The 14,235-nt window shown below is 46.1% G+C and overlaps 1 pseudogene; it reads right to left on the reverse strand.

Annotated features, from left to right (window-relative positions):
• Nucleotides 1–12,837: 12,837 nt before the first annotated feature.
• On the reverse strand, nucleotides 12,838–13,867 carry LOC144669319 (melanin-concentrating hormone receptor 1 pseudogene; annotated as a pseudogene).
• Nucleotides 13,868–14,235: the final 368 nt, after the last annotated feature.

A 14,235-nucleotide genomic window follows, 5' to 3' on the forward strand; every position in this document is an offset into this window, starting at 1 on the left:
CTTTGTACTACACCTCCCCCCAAGTATGTGCTTTATACTACACCTCCCCCCCAAGTATGTGCTTTATACTACACCTCCCCCACAAATATGTGCTTTGTACTACACCTCCCCCAAAGTATGTGCTTTATACTACACCTCCTCCCCCCCCCAAGTACGCTATCACACTTTTTGACAACAACATCAAACTATGGGTAGAATTTTCTGTGCCCGCTGGCATCGGGCATCATGGCGGCGTGAGTGGACAATAATCGGTTTCACAGCATTGCGAAACCAGTTTGAAATTGTGCACTCTGCCCGTCAATGGTGGGCTGCGTTTCCCACAGGCGAATGTTGGAACTTCATTGTAATCCATCTGCATATCATTATAAACCCTGCTCACTGGAATCATCCCCTCAGGTTGGGTCATCCGAGCATGTCGGTGTGATTGCACACCGTGTTTCACAACAGCATTTATAAGACGTGCACCTGGCAGGCTCCACTCCAAGGGGAACCCGGAGGTGAGTGCACAGTTACGTTGTACAGTGATCGCTGGGGTCGCCTGTTGGACTTTAAGGTTGAGGCGCCACATATTCAGGCGAGGGCACAGGCAAGTCGCATTTTCCCGGCTGGCTGACAGTGCAGTGCCGAGGCGACGGCTGCACTGGGGTTGAGGCGGGTTGGCGGGGGGAGGGCTGCACTGTGGTTGATGGTAGTGCACAAGCACATGTTGGTGGGGGGAGGGGTGGGCAGGGAGTTAAGTGACCATGCATTAGGGAAACCTCGTATAAAGTGACCATTCCTCTGCAGCTGAGACAGTTCAGGTGCAGCCACATTGACATGACTGGAGTCGGGCCTCTAGCTTATCTGCCCACTCAAGTAACACAGAAGCCTGAAAGTGCCACCAAATGCTCCAGAGCTTTTCACCCCTTGGGCACAGGCTGCAAACTAATGAGCATTTTAGTGGACTGCAGAACAACTGAACGACTGGGCACATTGTACAATCTCCTTCCTAAAGCTGGGCCATGGAGCAGTCACTGCTGGAGACGCTCACAGCCCCTGTGCAATGTCATCATCCCGGTTTGGAGCAGTCTCCCCCATGGTTCAAGCTAACAGTGCAGCCTTGCAGTGCGGGTCAGACATGACGGGCCAAATGACCTCCTCCTGCACAGTAACAATTCTCTGATTCTGTGATGTGAGGTCTCAGCCTCATACCCAGTCCTGATTGTTATTGGGGAGGTGGGTGTGGGGAGGGGGTAGGGGGGTGGCGCGGTGTCCAGATGTGGGCATTGGGGAAGGGGTGGAGTGGTTTGGGCTGAGATCCTATCCTGCCACCATGGTAAAGAGGCTGCTCCTGCTGACAGTACAAGCTGACACAGGAAGAGTAGATACTTTGATGGGGTAACAGGGGGAGCTGCAGGGTTGGTGGGTTCATAGCCCAGTAGGAATGTGGCAGGGTGATTGTGGGAGTTAGACACGATTTAATGTGCAGTGCTGACACCTCTTATTAGCATGTGTAGTTTGCAATGAAAAGCTCTCTATTTCCCTCAGGCTGTGCCAGCTCAGTTCATTCAGTATAAATGATGTGTATAAACTAAGAGCAAACCGTGCTGCCCCCAGGGACTGGTGCACTGCCAGAGTCTGACACTGACCCTGCCTGGGAATGTCTCACAGACACAGACACACAATCCATGTGGAAAGTCACTACAGCCTCTTGTTCAGACTGTTAATACAAACTGAGTACCCAGGGCACACTCACTAAAAGCAGATCAGCTATTCACCACACACCAGAGCTCCGAATATTGTCCTTACTCCGTACCTGCAGCTGTCAATAATTCCAGTCTCTGTCCATTAAGGAGTTACACCCCCATTGGGGCCTGGGTTCATTTATGATTTACACCTCATCAGGACCTGTGTCCATTTAGGATTTACACCCCGTTAGGACCTGTGTCCATTTAGGATTTACACCCCGTTAGGACCTGTGTCCATTTAGGATTTACACACCCATTAGGACCTGTGTCCATTTAGGATTTACACCCCATTAGGACCTGTGTCCATTTAGGATTTACACACCCATTAGGACCTGTGTCCATTTAGGATTTACACACCCGTTAGGACCTGTGTCCATTTAGGATTTACACCCCGTTAGGACCTGTGTCCATTTAGGATTTACACACCCATTAGGACCTGTGTCCATTTAGGATTTACACACCCATTAGGACCTGTGTCCATTTAGGATTTACACCCCATTAGGACCTGTGTCCATTTAGGATTTACACACCCATTAGGACCTGTGTCCATTTAGGATTTACACACCCGTTAGGACCTGTGTCCATTTAGGATTTACACCCCGTTAGGACCTGTGTCCATTTATGATTTACACCCCATTAGGACCTGTGTCCATTTAGGATTTACACCCAGTTAGGACCTGTGTCCATTTAGGATTTACACCCTGTTAGGACCTGTGTCCATTTAGGATTTACACCCTGTTAGGACCTGTGTCCATTTAGGATTTACACCCAGTTAGGATCTGTGTCCATTTAGGATTTACACCCCATTAGGACCTGTGTCCATTTAGGATTTACACCCTGTTAGGACCTGTGTCCATTTAGGATTTACACCCCATTAGGACCTGTGTCCATTTAGGATTTACACCCCGTTAGGACCTGTGTCCATTTAGGATTTACACCCCGTTAGGACCTGTGTCCATTTAGGATTTAAACCCCGTTAGGACCTGTGTCCATTTAGGATTTACACCCCGTTAGGACCTGTGTCCATATAGAACTCTGTTCCTTCAATGCCACAAAGTTTAAGTTTTGTAAATGGCGGCTGTGGTCACTCAGAGTTTAATTGTGGTTCGGTCAGTCCCTGGTCAGCTTCAGCCTGTAGTCCAGGTGCTGCTGGTTTCCATTTGTTTTTTTATCTGTAGCCTGATGTCCTGTCAGTATTTGAGACAGTCACAATTCCACATCTGGTGGAGATCTTTACTCAATTGATGGAACCTTTCCCACACTAGACTTTTAATTAAAGAGGTTAAAAAGAGAGTTTTTTTTATTCATTCACAGGATGTGGACTTCACTAGGCCAGCACTTACTGCCCATCCCTGATTGCCCTCGAGAAGGTGGTGATGAGCTGCCTTCTTGAACCTCTGCTTGGCTAATGATATCCAAGAGGTTAAATGTAAGAATATTTGATAAAAATGTAATTCTATTAATAAAGTACGTTTTGACCCTTCTGAAATGAGATCGGGATATATTCGCTGGAGTGAAGGGTTAGTTACACAAGTTGGAATAGAGGTCGCAATAAATGAAAAATGGGTTCAAAGGAAGTTTACAGCCTGACCGATTTTCTATCAATATTGTTATGCCCGGAATTTAAAAATGTTTTTAATTTAATGATGAGAAAATGGTGCCTAAAATTGAGAACTGTTTCATTCTCCTCCCCAAACCCTGATTTCTGCCATTTGCCCCCGCATTTCTGAAAGTGTTGACTCTTACTGGGCTTCAACTCCACAGACGCCAGTAGCTTCCTGAGACCGCAAACTAGAACATTTTGCATTTATATAGCACCTTTCATGCTCAAAGCACTTTACAGCCAATGGAATTCTCTTGAGGTGTAGTCACTGTTATAACGCAGGGAACGGGGCAGCTAAATTTTTTTAGAGGGTTGATGAGGGTAGTGCTGTTGATGTGGTGTACATGGACTTTAAAAAGACATTCGATACAGTGCCACACAACAGGCTTGTGAGAAAAGTTATTGCTCATGGAATAAAAGGGACAATAGCAACATGGATACAAAATTGGCTGAAAAATAGGAAACATAAGAACATTTTTCTTTATTCATTCACGGGATGTGGGCTTCGCTGGCTGGGCCAGCATTTACTGCCCATCCCTAGTTGCCTTTGAGAAGGTGGTGGTGAGCTGCCTTCTTGAACCCCTGCAGTCCATCTGGTGTAGGTACATCCACTGTGCTGTTAGGAAGGGAGTTCCAGGATTTTGACCCAGTGACAGTGAAGGAATGGCGATATATTTCCAAGTCAGGATGGTGAGTGACTTGGAGGGGAACTTCCAGGCGGTGGTGTTCCCATGTGTCTGCTGCCCTTGTCCTTCTAGATGGTAGTGGTCGTGGGTTTGGAAGGTGCTGTTTAAGGAGCCTTGGTGAATTCCTGCAGTGCATCTTGTAGATGGTACACACTACTGCTACTGTGCATCGGTGGTGGAGGGAGTGAATGTTTGTGGATGTGGTGCCAATCAAGCAGGCTGCTTTGTTCTGAACGATGTCAAGCTTCTTGAGTGTTGTTGGAGCTGTACTCATCCGGGCAAATGGAGAGTATTCCATCACACTCCTGACCTATGTCTTATAGGGAGTGGACAGGATTTGGGGAGTCAGGTAGCACGATTCCTAGCCTCTGACCTGCTCTTGTAGCCACAGTATTTATATGGCTAGTCCAGTTCAGTTTCTGGCCAATGGTAACCCCCAGGATGTTGATAGTGAGGATTCAGTGATGGTAATGCTATTGAACATCAAGGGGCGATGGTTAGATTCTCTCTTGTTGGAGATGGTCATTGCCTGGCACTTGTGTGGTGCGAATGTTACTTGCCACTTGTCAGCCCAAGCCTGGATATTGTCCCGGTCTTGCTGCATTTGGACATGGACTGCTTCAGTTTCTGAGGAGTCGTGAATGGTGCTGAACATTGTGCAATCATCAGCGAACATTCCCACTTCTGACCTTATGATGGAAGGAAGATCATTGATGAAGCAGCTGAAGATGGTTGGGCTGAGGACACAACCCTGAGGAACTCCTGCAGTGATGGAGCTGAGATGACTGACCTCCAACAACCACAACCATCTTCCTTTGTGTTAGGAATGACTACAACCAGAGGAGAGTTTTCCCCCTGATTCCCATTGACTCCATTTTTGCTAGGGCTCCTTGATGCCACACTTGGTCAAATGCTGCCTTAATGTCAAGGGCAGTCACTCTCACCTCACCTCGGGAGTTCAGCTCTTTTGCCCATGTTTGAAGGAAGGCTGTAATGAGGTCAGGAGCTGAGTGGCCCTGGCAGGACCCAAACTGGGCATTAATGGGCAGATTATTGCTAAGCAAGTGCTGCTTGATAGCACTGTTGATGACTCCTTCCATTACTTTACTGACAATGGAAAGTAGACTGTTGGGGCGGTAGTTGTCCGGGTTGGATTTGTCCTGCTTTTTGTGGACAGGACATACCTGGGCAATTTTTCACATAGCCGGGTAGATGCCAGTGTTGTAGCTGTACTGGAACAGTTTGGTTAGAGGCGCAGCAAGTTCTGGAGCACAAGTCTTTAGTACATAAGAACATAAGAAATAGGAACAAAAGTAGACCATTCGGCCCTTCGAGCCTGTTCCGCTATTCAATATGATCATGGCTGATCTTCTTATGTTTCGATTTCCACATTCCCATCTAACCCCGATAACCTTTGATCCCCTTGCCTAACAAGAATCTATCTACCTCTGCCTTAAAAATATTCAATGGCCCGGCCTCCACCACCTTCTGAGGCAGTGAGTTCCAAAGTCTCACAACCCTCTGAGAGAAAAAATTTCTCCTCATCTCTGTCCTAAAAGAGCAACCCCTAATTTTAAAACAGTGCCCCCTAGTTCTGGACTCACCCACAAGAGGAAACATCCTTTCCACGTCCACCTTGTCAAGGCCGTTCAGGATCTTGTATACTTCAATCAAATCACCCCTCACTCTTCTAAACCCCAGTGGAAACAATCCCAGTCTGTCCAACCTTTCCTCATAAGACAACCCACTCATTCCAGGTATCAATCCAGTAAACCTCCTCCGAACCACCTCCAATGCATTTATATCCTTCCTTAAATAAGGAGACCAAAACTGCACACGGTATTCGAGGTGCAGTCTCACCAATGCCCTGTGTAACTGATGCATAACATCCTTACTTTTTTTAAATTCCTCTCGTAATAAAGGATAGCATTCCATTAACCTTCGTAATTACTTGCTGTACCTGCATACTAACTTTTTGTGACTCATGTACTAGAACGCCTAGATCCCTCTGAACCTCAGAATTATGCAGCCATTCTCCATTTAAGTAGTACTCTGCTTTTTTATTCTTCCTGCCAAAGTGAACAACTTCATATTTTCCCACATTAAACTCCATTTGCCAGATCTTTGCCCACTCACTCAACCTATCTGTATCCATCGGCAACCTCCTCATGTCCTCTTCACAACATACTTTCCTACCTATCTTTGTGTCATCTGCAAATTTAGTTATCATGTCCTGCCACTCATCTGTGCAGAGTTGAATGCTTTTTCCTTAAGTTTGATGCTTTCCTTAACTTCTTTAGTTAAGCATGGATGGTGGGCCCTCCCCTTAGAATTTTTCTTTGTAATAGGAATGTACTTATTCTGAATACTCTGAAATATCCACTTAGTGTTTGGCACTGTTTCTCTATTCACAGAATCACAGGGCAGAAGAGGCCCTTTGGCCCATCGAGTCTGCACCGACACGTGAGAAACACCTGACCTACCTACCTAACCCCATTTACCAGCACTTGGCCCATAGCCTTGAATGTTATGACGTGCCAAGTGCCCATCCAGGTACTTTTTAAAGGATGTGAGGCAACCCACCTCCACCACCCTCCCAGGCAGTGCAGACCATAGTAGAGAATCCCCTGGCAGATTTCTCAACTAGTACATCAAGAAAAGGGAGTTTATTTGACTGCTCCATTTCACAGATGAATTTTAGCACAGGATGGAGCCCATTAAGACATGTAAGGAAATTATTACATGCAGCTGCGGATTTAAATATAGCAAATATATCATCCACATATCAGAAATATGTGAGAGGTAGGAGGTTAGGTGTCATTCCATCAAAGACACGTTTCTCATGGAACCCAACAAAGATGTTTGCGAGAGCTGGGCCTAGAGGGGATCCCATGGCAACACCAACTATTTAGGCATAACATAGTGTCATTAAAACTGAACTCAACTGTGCGAGTTGCCAAGTTCATAAGTTCAATGAATATGGATTCAGGCAATGATGGCAGGTCTAGATTGCCATGATATAGTGCTGCTGCACAAATATCTATGGTTTCCTTAAGTGGAACATTGGTGAATAAGCTAGCAATGTCAAATGAGCACATGAACATAGCATTGCTATCAATATGCAAGTCTTGTATGGCCTTCGTAAATGTGAAGGAGTCCTTCACTGTCTATGTGGAAAACAGTTTGTGTATTTGCTGCATTCAGATCTGGCCCAGGGAGTTGGCAGGTTTGTTCTCCCTGTTCCTTTATCTGATCAAACTCACTGATCATATGCCTGCCTCCCACTTTGCCCATTCCCAACAAAAATCTATTGATTTAAAACTTCAACTGCCCCAACATCCATCCCTTTCAGGGCAGTGACTGTCAGAATTCTGCTATCTTTCTGTGAAGAATTGCTCCTGATTTCACTCCTAGCCGGATCTGGCTCAAATCTAAAGATTTTATCTCCCTTGTTCTTGATTCCTCTACCATGCAGAATAGGTTCTCTGTATCTACTCTACCCTCATCATCTTAATCGCCTCAGTCAGATCACTCCTCAACTTTTTAAACTCAGAGGAATACAAGCCATGTCTTTGCAGCATGTCCTCATGACTTAACCCTTTTAGCGCTGGTATCATTTGTTAATTGTATCAATTGAGGTAAGTATATAGAGTTGGAGGGCATCGATTAGAAGTGAGTACACATGAGTACATATAAAGAGATACTGACACAGGAGTTGAGTGGAGCCAGGAGATATATACCTGTAATGTTTCACTCTGTCAACAAATCTATTCTAAGTAAAGACTGGGTCTGGTTTCTTCCTTCAACCATTGGCTATCAGGAATATAACATATTCTGGTGAATCCATGCAGCACCCTCCCTGCCTGAGGCCAGTTGATCCTTTAGTATCCAGATGATCAAGGGGAGATATTACAGCCAAGCCAAGGCACTGCCCAGGTCCTATCATAGTGACTAGGGGCAGGTTCCAGGCTGGAGTCCCCCCACTCCAGCCCAGGAACCTCTTCCGATGCCCCTGAGCTGAACTGAGCAGAGACTGGGGATGGTATCTGGGGCCTTCCTATCTCCTATGTTTTATAAATGCTTGGAGCGGGGAAGTGGGACTTCAATCCATGACCCTCTGACTCAGAGGCAGACTAGGTATTGACGTCTGCTGTAGTCAAATTAAAACTTTCCCTGGATAATCAAGTGAAGTAGAACTGGCTCCAGGTTTTTACATGAATAAATTCCTTTAATCCAGCGATGGACACCAATACAACTGTCGTTGTTTCCCTTTAAACATTCCATAAGACATGCTACAAATCCATTTAAAAAGATAATGGGGTATAAATTGCTGGGAGCTAGTGGAAAGTGAATCTGTTTGCCTGAAAACAGAGACCCAAGGTCTGAAGATGGCTCCAAATTGGGCCCCAGGCCCCAGGCTTCATCAGCATAACACCAGCAAGCTGAGGGTGCCAATTGGATGCAGTTGGTCGGTTGGGACCACGCCGTAAGATGGACGTCCAGCTAGTGTGATGGCCCACAGGCAAAGTATTTGGGTGGGAGAGGTGAACAGGAGGAGGACAGGGAGAGGAAGGGATGGGATTGGGCCTAAACTGGCAGCGGCTCCTGCTTCTCGGTGGAGACAAGAGCAAGAGCCCTGCTCACACTTGTGTTTCTCAGTGAGGCAGCAATGCCTGCTCTGTGGCATCGTCTAGCGGTCCCTTGGAAGAATCACTGGTCCAGCAAGTCAAACTGGAGTGGGGCGGGTATCCCAGGCCCTTGGTTCGAATATTGAAGGTGGGCGGTGCAAGCTAGTGGATGGTAGTCTGTGCACCTTCAGGAGGGGTAAGAGAAAAGGGACACCACACCCAATCCAAATAACATGCCCGAGCATGTCAAATTCCACACCCCGCCCCACAACCTTTCTTAGGTGGAACTAGACAAGTTCCAGCAGTGGCCCAGCTTTTAATCTCTTACTCAGTATGTTATTCGAGTGCTTTGGGGTTTCAAGAGACCCTTATGGGGTCCAGGTCTTGTATTAAATCCCACAAAACTGGAGGGCAAAGGTCAACTCCAATTCATTGATCATTTGTGCCGTTTTCATTTCCATTATTGCTTTAAGAATCTCCATTTATTGTCACTTTACCTCTGGAGATGTCACTTTAAACAATAGGGGAGCAGAGTTTTTCAAGCAAGGGACCTTGCACACACCTTCGTAGAATGATCCAGCACTGAAGGAGGCCATTAGACCCGGTGGACCCGTGTCACCTCTCTGAAAGTGCTGTCCAATGAGTCCCAAAACCCTGTGCTTTCACTACATCCCAACAAATATTTCCTCTTCTAGTACTTATCCAACTCCCTTTTGAAAGTTACCATTAAATCTGCTTCCACCAGCCTTTCAGACAGCACATTCCAGATCGGAACAACTTCTCCTCATCTCTCACTGGTTCTTTAGCGAAGTTGATAGAAAGACCCAAAATGTTATGTAGCGGGACTTAACTTGCCTCATCCCTCCTGCCTCTGTAGGTGGGGAATCCTCTCCTGGCTAAGGTACCTTGGGAACCAGTCACTCTCCAATATCTTGGCCAAGGGCTGGCACAAGTGCCTTTGGCCCTCAGCCCAGTGCGTCACTGACTGTTAGGTGGGTGTGACCATTGTCTGGGACAGGTGGTCTCTGCCCATTCAGGAACCATCCACCACCTCAGGGAGAATCTGAAGCTGGGCAGCAGGTGAGGAAATTCCCAGAGTCTCACTCCCACTTTTCCAAATCTCTCGCCCTCTGTATGCCTGATGGTGCTGGGAGCTCGGGACTCAGTCTACACAGATAGGGTTGTCTGGAGAAATTAACTGAATGGGGTTAAAAGCATTAGGAGCATCTTTAATCCATATTATGAGTGAGAGATGAAAGACATCAGGATGGTCTGGGTATATTAAACCACTCAAACAATGGGAGATGGAGCAGGGAGATGAAATTGGAAAATGAATCTACAAGAGGCTAGTTACAGCAGGAGACGGTGACTCCATTATCCTGGAGACCCACGCTTCTTAAAGGCACACTGCCCCCAGGAACAGAAGTTTCTTTTTTGTACACAGAGGGAAGTCATGCTGATTTCCAACCCCCATCTGCACCACCACCCCCTGCCCCCGCCCCCACTCTCCTAAAGATGCCAGCTTGAAGTGGGTAGATTTCTATGTGCCAGTGATACACACAGGCACACAATACACACACATACACACACACCCAGCACCCTCTCCTTTTCTTATGGCCTTTATTGATTCTTCACCAGAGACAACATGTATATGAGGAAAATGAATCACAGACAAAGAACAGAGAGAGCAACAAAAGATTGTTGATAAAATTGCATACACCCAGGCAAATCATCATTCAGTTCAACTTCATAAAAGTGTAGGTTATTTTTGGGCAGGTCATTAAATGCTAAGAACATTATCCCTTTTTGATTGATCAATCCCACCCACTTTCTCACTCGTTCTCTTCAGAAACAAATCCAATTATTTCTGTAACCCTTAACTTACTCCGCAACCCAATTATCATTTGGAATAAATTTAATGATATTTGAGCTCTTTACCACTTTTGGACATTTGGACAATTGCCTTCATGATCTTGGAAACTTTGAGTGCCCTCTGTTCCGTCATTCTGATAAGGAAAGCAGCATTCCAGAGGGAGTTTCAGGTTCCTCTCTTAACCTTCTGTAAGTAGCTGGTGATAATTCTTCCTGAAAAACTTCATCTGGTGATCATCCTGAGAGGCTGCATGAGGAAACATCAGGGGAAGGAATGGTTGGATTAAAACAACACTGGTATCAGGGCATTAACACTTGAAAGTTGAGGCCTATACATCACCATGGCTACCATGCATAGCCCTAGATCTATCTATGGAGTTGTCTCTGAGGGAGGGGTGAGCCAGAGGAGAAATTGGGAAGTGGAAAAAGATTGTATTAGGGACACAGGAAGAGGAGCAGGGCATTGAACACCTCTAGCCTGTTCTACTATTCAGTTAGACTGATCATCATCATCAATGATGTTTCATTGTTGATGTTAAACTGATGTTTCCATTAGTAGGAGAGACTAGGACCCGAGGGCACAGCCTCAGAGTAAAGGGAAGACCTTTTAGAACAGAGATGAGGAGAAACTTCTTTAGCCAGAGAGTGGTGAATCTATGGAATTCATTGTCACAGAAGGCTGTGGAGGCCAGGTCATTGAGTGTATTTAAGACCGAGATAGATAGGTTCTTGATTGGTAAGGGGATCAAAGGTTATGGGGAGAAGGCGAGAGAATGGGGTTGAGAAACTTATCAGCCATGACTGAATGGCGGAGCAAACCCGATGGGCCGAATGGCCTAATTTCTGCTCCTATGTCTTATGATCTTATGGTCTTATGATCAGTATCTTAACCTCACTCACCTTTGTTCCATATCCCCTCATATTCTTGGCCAACGAAAATCTACCGACCCCAATCATGAAAACTCCAGTTGGCCAAACGTCCACAACCATGTGAGAGAGAGAATTCCGGATTGTTGTGAGGAGTGACTCCTGATTTCCCTCTTAAACAGCTCAGTTCTAAAGTTAAGGTTATGTCCTCTCGCTCTTAATTTCTACATTCGAGGCAGTCATTTCAGTATTTGCCCTATCAAATCTTTTTAACATTTTAAACACTTTGATCAGATTACCTCTTAAGCTTCTAAACTCAAGGGAATACAAGCCATGTTTATGAAACTTGGTCTCATAATTTAACCCTTGAAACCCTGGCACTATTCTGATGAACATACATTGCAACTTTTCCAAGGCCACTATATCCTTCCTGAGGTGCGGTGCCCAGAGCTGTACGTGGAATCCAGATGGATCTAACCAAGGCTGTATGCAACTGGAGTGCAATTGTAGTTTGGCTATTCAGGGCTGTTGTTAGGGAAGCACTTCCTCACACAAAGGGTAATGGAAATCTTGAACTCTCTCCCCCCAAAAAGCTGTTGAGCTGGACGATCAACTGAATTTGTCAAAACTGAGATTGGCAGATTTTTGTAATAAGAGTCACAGAAAAAGGTGGGAAGAAGATACAGATCAGCCATGATCTAATTGAATGGTGGAACAGGCTTGAGGGGCTGAATGGCCTCCTCCTGTTCCAATAACAGTTAAGGCCCATCCTAGACTTTTACCATGAACATGCAGCCTCACCAACTCTCCCTGAGGGTGGGCTTCAGTCTTTTAACTCTTTTGGAGTCCACCAAATAAACTAAATTAACAAAATGAGGGATAAAATAAACACAGCCCCTAAATTAGGGTAACTGAACAACCAACGACAATTCAGTCTTTTAGATAATGATGTGAGGGCCTCATTCATGAAGCCAGTTAATGTAATCAATCCTTGATTGGTTTAATTAACTCCAGGATGTGCAGTACAAGCTTGCTCAGCTGATGCAGATCTTCAAGTGCTGAGATGGAGGCATGGCCTGGTCACAGAGTACGGAGCTCACAATAGTCTCGGAATCAACAGAACTGGCAATTCTTTATATTGTCTCTCTCATAACGAAGAACTTCACAGCCTTCACTGTCGCTGGGTCAAAATCCTGGAACTCCCTCCCTAACAGCACTGTGGGTGTACCTACACCACATGGACTGCAGTGGTTCAAGAAGGCAGCTCACCACCAGCTTCTCAAGGGCAACTAGGGATGGGCAATAAATGCTGGGCCCAGCCAGCGACACCCACATCCCGTGAATGATTAAAATTTTTAAAATGCCAATGAAGTGCTTTCAAAGTGTAGTCACTACTTAAATCAGGATTGAGGCCTTCCACACCTTATTCCTGCCTCTGACCCTCGCTCCACCTTCTACTTGTCTTGCTCACACGATGAGCTTTCCTGCTTCATTTCCAAATGGCTGTTGGGGATTTGGGGAGCGCTGACATGTCCCCGGTGACGAGAGACCACCATCAGCTTTCTTCGGAAACCCTCACACAGGGCGATGTAAACAAATGGGTAGAGGCAGCCATCGGCAAAGCCAAGGCTTATTGCTGAGTTGTAGGCGTAGTAAAAGGGCAAAGTAGGTCGGTCAATGGAAAGTTGGGTGAGCTGCAAAACATAGGATGGAGCCCATCAGATAAAAAACACCAAACGGATGGCAATTGCAGTCCGTGTGACCTTTCTGGTTCTCAGTCGGACACTTCTCTGAGTGGTAGGAGTGGCCGAGGAGGTCATGTGCTGTAATATCCTGACGTAAGCCACACTGATCACCAGGAAGGGCACAGCAAGTGCCAAAAAGAACTGGTAGAAGGTGTACCAGGTAGATGTCTGTCTCAGGATTGGGCAGGTGAATGCTGCTCTCCCTGAGAAAGGGATCAAGCCAGTGTACATCCAGACAGGAGTAATGCTGATGAGCGAGACAAACCAAAGCAGGCATATGATTAACGTTGCAATGAAGGGCTTGCTAAAGTGAGGAGATGAGATAGGGTGAACCATCGCTAAGCAGCGGTCAATGGACATGGCAGTAAGGATGTAGGTACTGGGGAATTGGCTGTTGGCATCCATGGCAGTGATGATGGTGCACAGAGTGTCTCCAAAGTGCCACACAGCATTGCCCACCAGCTGATGGACTAGGAAAGGCATTCCCAATAGGAAGAGCAGGCTGGCAATAGACAGGTTGACAATGTAGATGTCCGGCACTCTGCTTCTTGCTGGCTGCGATGATGATGATGCACTTCCCCACGATCCCAAAGAGACAGATGACCCCAAACACGGAAGGCAGGATGAAATTGGTGTTAGAGAGCTGATGTGGAACATCTGTAAAACAATCAGTGGAAATTATAACAGAAACATGCAGCAAACCACTTACACAAGGGAAAAACAGAAGGAAGATGGACATTTACACAGCACCTTTCACAACCTCAGGACATTTCAATGCACTTTCCGGCCAATTAACTGTTGAAACTCAGTCACTGTTGTAATGTAGGAAATGCAGCAGCCAATTTGCACACAGCAAGCTCCCACAAACAGCAATGTGATAATGACCAGGTTGTCTGTATTTTGAGATGTTGACTGAGAGTTAAATATTGGCCAGGACACTGGGGAGAAGTCCCCTGCTCTCTAAAATAGTGCCCGGGGATCTTTCACATCCAGCTGGGAGAGCAGACCAGGCCTCGTTTTAATGTCTCATCCAAAGGGTGACACCCCAGCACTCAAGTCAGGAGTGTCTGCCTAGATTTCAGTGCTCAAGTTTCTGGAGAGGGTACA

The sequence above is a fragment of the Cetorhinus maximus genome, chromosome 29 (assembly GCF_964194155.1).
Source record: "Cetorhinus maximus chromosome 29, sCetMax3.hap1.1, whole genome shotgun sequence".
Taxonomy (NCBI): Eukaryota; Metazoa; Chordata; class Chondrichthyes; order Lamniformes; family Cetorhinidae; genus Cetorhinus; species Cetorhinus maximus.